This window comes from Haemaphysalis longicornis, unplaced genomic scaffold (genome assembly GCF_048455015.1).
Source record: "Haemaphysalis longicornis isolate Haplotype H1 unplaced genomic scaffold, Haemaphysalis longicornis Haplotype H1 scaffold_8, whole genome shotgun sequence".
Taxonomy (NCBI): domain Eukaryota; kingdom Metazoa; phylum Arthropoda; class Arachnida; order Ixodida; family Ixodidae; genus Haemaphysalis; species Haemaphysalis longicornis.
This window is the reverse complement of record NW_027526445.1, coordinates 178039119-178044933: the sequence shown is the minus strand read 5'-3', so window position 1 is coordinate 178044933 and position 5815 is coordinate 178039119. Positions and strand designations below refer to the sequence as shown.

The following is a 5815-nucleotide window of genomic DNA, read 5'->3' as shown; positions in this document are numbered from 1 at the left end:
GGACACAACCCGTTTCCACCTCGCAGAGCCGAACGGATCGCAGCGGTGTCGGCACATCGCGAGCACGCAAGCCTCCCGTCAAGTTACGGACCCCTCGGCCTTTCGAGCGGGCTGCAGAGAAGACGGACCTCCATTGTCTCCACATCTTCGAGTGTGTCCGAAAGAGAGTGAGAAATGAAGAGAGCGCGCAAGAGCAGATATCCTGCAGAAGGTGCAACCGCCATCGTCATCATCGCGCGAATGCCAAGGCGACACATCCGTTCGGCGCCAGTTTTTTTCCTAGCGCTACTACGGGAAGGAAAAAAAGCCGCCCGCATCTTCCCACGGGGGGAACTCGAGTAAATGCGTCGCATCTACTCGAGTCAAGCAAAGCGTCACGTCAAGCGAAAGCCAAGCAAAGACGCCTTTGACTGAATTCCGAACGCGCGCTCCGCCGCTTATATACGTTGAGGGGAATGCGTAAGCCGGTCCCAGTCGACGACGTTGGCGTACTTGTAAAGCGGCGTGGACTCTAGATGTTTGAGCCAAGCGCGGATGTTGCTTCGCCGGAGAACGGCACACCGGTTATATGCGCAGCGCGGCATGCGCCGGCCCCAGCGCGTCTGCCGCGGCTATGACGCAACGTGCCGCGGCTATGACGCAACACAATCCAACACAATCCACTTTAATCCAATCCAATCCAATCCAATCCAAATCCAATCCAATCCAAGCCAAGCCAATCCAATCGAATCCAATCCAATGCCCCTCGCGAGAGAGTGTTCGCTATCGCCTCGACTCGACGCGCATGCGCAGTGAGCGTGCGGACTACGGACGCCAACGCGGGTGACATCGTGAGTTACTGAAATGCTCTGCATTTAAAAGGGGGGGGGGGGGGGGGAGCGTGCTGGTTTTATTGTAACGGCCTGCCCGGTGCCTTGCCGGCGCCCATTAAGTCGCAACCGCTAGGGCGCGGCAGCCCTGACCACGACGAGGGTTGTGGCAAGACCGCCCCCGGCGTGCGCGTCAGCGCGTAACAGGGCCGCTCCCCATCAACACAATGCAAATCGCTCGCGCCACCCAAGGGACGCCGGGGCTTAACCAGAGCCGTAAGGCGTGCGCCGTGCAACCGCAAATAGTACGCTGGCGGCTCGCTTTCAGCGTGGGCAGAGGACGACGGAGCGGAAGAACAATGCGTTTACAAAACACAGCCTGCGACTCAACAAGCGCGAATCAGACACGAAGCGGCGCCACGATGAGACCGACAGGGTGGGAAGGAAGCCGTTAGCGACATGACTAAATACCCCCAATGTCTGCGGCCCACAATTAGCGTAATGCTTTGGCACTCGTTCGTGATTGATTGCTCTATGCAGTAACCTAAGCGTGCCTTGGGTACGCAAGTGTCACTACATTAGGTTACAGAGTATCGGCGCTCTTTTCTCCTACTGTTCCGTGCCGCCGCCATGATCATTGCTTAGTTCACATCACGTGACACTTGTCTACACTGTGACAGTTAATGGGTGCCGCCATTTTCTTGTTTATGCGTTTTCTGTCGGTCAACTATGGTAGTCTTGTCCTCCCTGCTCTTCGGGTGCGCGTGCGATTGGCGTCGTTCCGAATGTGAATCAAAGATAAGGCGCTTCGCAGCATTTTAGCAGCAGAAGTGTGTCTGAAGATGCCGTGTTGCTGCGCCTTCGGCAGTGTTGTTTAAAAATGACCTCGCCAAAGTTAGCGGTGAGGCCCCAGAAGCGGAAGTCTGGAAACACTGATAAACAACAAAATGGCCGCGATTGCTGACTTGCGTGCCTCAGTGATGGTACTCTGTATCTTATCAAGTCACACTAGGGTACAGTGTACTAGAAGGGTAAGGTGTGTCGTTCGGGGCCGATGAGGGGGTCACAGGTTAAAGCCAATTAGAGAAATAAATGAACTGGGAGGTATGCTCCAATGTGAATTTCAAGTAAAGCCAATTTGGAAAAATGTGGAACGCTTCACGATTTTGCGTGTCATTGTACTTCCAAAGTACATATACTAAAATTGGAACGATACAGAGAAGATTACCATGGCCCCTTTTGCGATGAAAATTCCTGCTGAGGAACTCCTGTTGTAAGCAGCGCCCCTCGCGGCAGCGGCGGCCGCAGCTGTCGCTGGTTGCTCGCTGCTCGCTGTATGAGCTCTGATCGAGCGTTCTGGTGGGTGCCGTTAAAATGCAGTGTCGTGCTTTCTGAACCATTTTCCTTGCATTTCACGAACTATGCACTTATCTTGAGCGACTTGCCTGGAAGATTGCTTTGATTGAGTTTCAATGTAGGGATAACCACCTCACGGCCCGACTACGGGCGTTGTGAGTCCGCGAGCCCGGCAACGAAGTGAGGTGCCGTGAAATCGCCGTACTCGATCGCCAACGCGCGCCGATAGTGTACGCGTCGACCGGGTGCTGGCGGAGTGCTTGATTAGCGCGGGTTGTGCTGTAAGAAAAGTAGGCAAGAGATGAGGAGAAGTTAAAAGTGGAACCGGGAGAGAAAATAATATGCAAATGCAGGAAGCGGTGGAGGATGAAACTTAGAACTGGAGGGAGGGAGTGAGAGTTCAGGCTGCGAGACGGGGCGCGCGCCGGAGAGCGGGTACGAAAATTGCCACACGCCTCATTTTTGTTGTCGCGTTTCAAGAGTATGGCAGGGATACCACGACGGCGGCAGCCGGATTCACATGTGTAGTAGCTGTGGCGCATTCCGCGGTTGGTTGCTAGTCTTGGGTGGGGGGGGGGGGGGGGGTGAGGAAGGGGGAATTTCACGACATCTGCGAGGCGCCAGCCAAGGCTCGAAAAATCGCATATTCCTGGACCACAATGTACGGTGATAGGGCTCCACAGGCACCCGAAAAAGCGACCTTTTCTCTTTGCATGATCTCAGTCCGCTGTTGCAGAGCGGCACAAAGCAAGAGCTGTCCCTCTTATCCCGACGCCTCTCCATCATTGCATGCACAAATCACATTCCTGAGACTTCTTTCACACTATGTTGAATGTCCAACGATAAAACGATGCTGAAACGGCTCTGAGTTTCTTGCACCAGAACGACGACGCAGATGCGCAGCCGCAGACGAGAATAAGCAGAGGTGACAGGTCAGCTCGACAAGTATCGTCTGTTACATCGCCTGTGACCATTTTCATTGATTTATAATACTAAAGAGTCTTATTTCTCCATTTTATTGCATCACGTTTCATAAAACATCTCAAATAACGGGAAAGAGCACTCTTCGGAACAATCAAAGTCAAAACGAGTCCTTGTGTCGTCTGCTACCAACCCGCTGAGCAAGCAGGCACACCAAGCGGCACGGCGCGGCGGGCCGCCGCCTGGGCACTCCTGTTGCAGCCAGCGCCACCTACAATTTTTCATCGCAAAAGGGACCCTCGCGTTCCATTGGTTTTATCCCCGGACGACACACCTCTACATTCTAGTACACCATAACTAGGGTACGCCATGAATCACAAAACTAGGCTGACGCCTTTCTGAAGTGTACTGGAATAGTGACCAGTGGGATGGATCTCTTTCTCTCTGCATAAATGAAAGCCCAATATGTGTAGCCTGGAGCAAAATAAACATTTCATCGACGGAATGCACAAGGATTGGTTATTTCGCTGAATGTTGGCCGCTGAGCTGCGTGGTCGCTGGAGACGACTTACGTGGCCAGGTTGTTTGCGATCTCGGGTTATTCATTGATCTACACCGCGGCGCGGCCGCGGAAATCAAACGGTGATGACTTAAACAGGTTTACGACAAGATATAATTCAGCCAAGAGAAATGGCTTTACTGCGCGAGCGAACTCGCCCATCGCGGTTCGAATGTCCCGCGTATCCGCGGTTAGGCGCTGCGCGATCAGATGGCGCCACGGCAGGTTCCGGTGACTGGTTCGGATTTCTACCCTCCGTGCACGGACTCCACCGTTCGTGCTCGGACGCGAGTTTGGTTTCGGATGACGCCGAGTGCGGACTGTGTTAGCGTTCGACCGCACGCTGCCGGTATGGTTGGCGATCTTCGTCGGTTGCACGTCGCGACCCTGGGTGACTGCTTCCGCGACGGACGCTCTGCTGTGTGGGGTCGTCGAGCTTGTCTCCCGCTCGCCAGTACCTGCCTGTTTGCCGCGGACTGGTCACCACATCACAGCTACGCCTCTTCGCTTCACCGCTCCTGTCGAGATTCGTCTCCTGGACGCAGCAGGACACTAAGACTTGCTCTGTGTTGTGCTACCGTGCGCGGTGGAACTAACCAAAATGGCAACCTTTCTACTCTCTCCTACCTATAGTTTATTTACTATTGTCTACCCGATCCTATTATCCCCAACTATACTCCCGCCGCCGGACACATATAGGTGTTTCCTAGTCAGCACAGCCGAGTGACACGTGACGCCATCTAGGGGCATTTTTGAAGCTATATGCACATGCTTGTGGCACTCAATTTAATCACTCTGAGTCGTTTGGTATCGTACTGTAGCGCTTCCGTTCTTGCGTATCAAACATGCCAACCCAAGTTCCAATGTCGTTAGCGCTGTATCTTTCTTTTTTTCATTTTTGATAGTTTGTCATACACAAAACATAATACTTTTTTACGCATATAATCAATTTATGACACCCGTATGCATTATAAATAGGCTTTCTGGTACTTTCCTTGCCGTGAGGTCAGTTTCGGCTACTGCTTCTTGTGCGTTTTGTGGTTTCGCCTCTTTTATGTGGGTTTCGGCGATTTTGCGGAATATTTTTAAACACCGGGGTTGTCCCCCACTTGGGTGAGTTTCGGTTCACATTTTTCTTTTTAAATTTACGGGATTGTATCCGCTTTAAGTTGGTTTCGGCTCTACATATAGGTCAGAAAAAGGTTGGACGCTAGCTGCGGTAAGCATTTACGCACGTTATTTTTACAATTGCGTTGTTTCATCCATTTTAAGTCTGCTTTGGTTGTTACTTATTTCCGTTTGAATGGTTTTGCGTGCTTAAGGAAGATTTCTGCTGTGATACAACCCCCATTGCGGGCTAAGATGACGGCTGGATGTACTCACTAGGAAACACATATTGCTCCCCAGACTGGATTGAATGCAGCTGGACCACCCCCTCCTCCCCCCCTGAGGCTTAAGTAATATCCCCATTCCATTTCTTTTCATTCGTCGTTGTTAAAACAAACAATCACTTCTTCATCGTGGTGTGAGCTACGAACGGCCATGACTGGTCAAAAGGTTAGCAAAGCCACACGTTATCGTATGTTGGATAAAGTTGCGCCAAGTATCATTTACGCAATGTACACTGCCAGTCTCTCCGTTTTGCTTTACAAACACAGTAAAGTTGGAATGCTTCCGTGGTCTGAAGTTACTTCGACACGGACGTAGCGTAATTACTTGCGAATAGACCCGCCAGGAACACGGTGAGTGTCCTGGGTTTGAAATAGGTTTAAAACATTAATTTTAACGGGCCTGTCCAAGACGTGTTAGGTTTTGTTGCGTTGTGCATAGTTTTTCCAATGTCGATCAGCATTCGTATAATATTCGCTATTGAAGCACCTATTCATTCCCCGTTGAAATATTACCCCCCTTTCAGGTAACTAATGACGAACTATTTTTGGTCCGTCCCCCGATCCTTTGAACTACGTCGTCCACGGAAACCACACGCGATCGCCGCCCCACAGAATTTCCTCGATAGCGCGACACAAAGCGCCCGGTGATCGCGAGCCAAGCGCAATCCGGGAGTGCACATTTGGCACTAAAATGCACAGGGCCGACCACAACTATTCGAAAAACCACCACAGGGCCGCCGTTGCGTAATCTGCGTAGCATTACTCGGAACGGCACCGTG

The 5815-nt window shown here is 51.8% G+C and overlaps 1 non-coding gene across 1 annotated transcript; it reads left to right on the top strand.

Moving 5' to 3' along the window:
• The first annotated feature begins 1987 nt into the window (after positions 1-1987).
• On the top strand, positions 1988-2086 carry LOC144150358 (U6 spliceosomal RNA). Its single transcript, XR_013318512.1, has one exon. It is a non-coding gene; the product is annotated as a U6 spliceosomal RNA (small nuclear RNA).
• The last annotated feature ends 3729 nt before the right edge of the window (positions 2087-5815 follow it).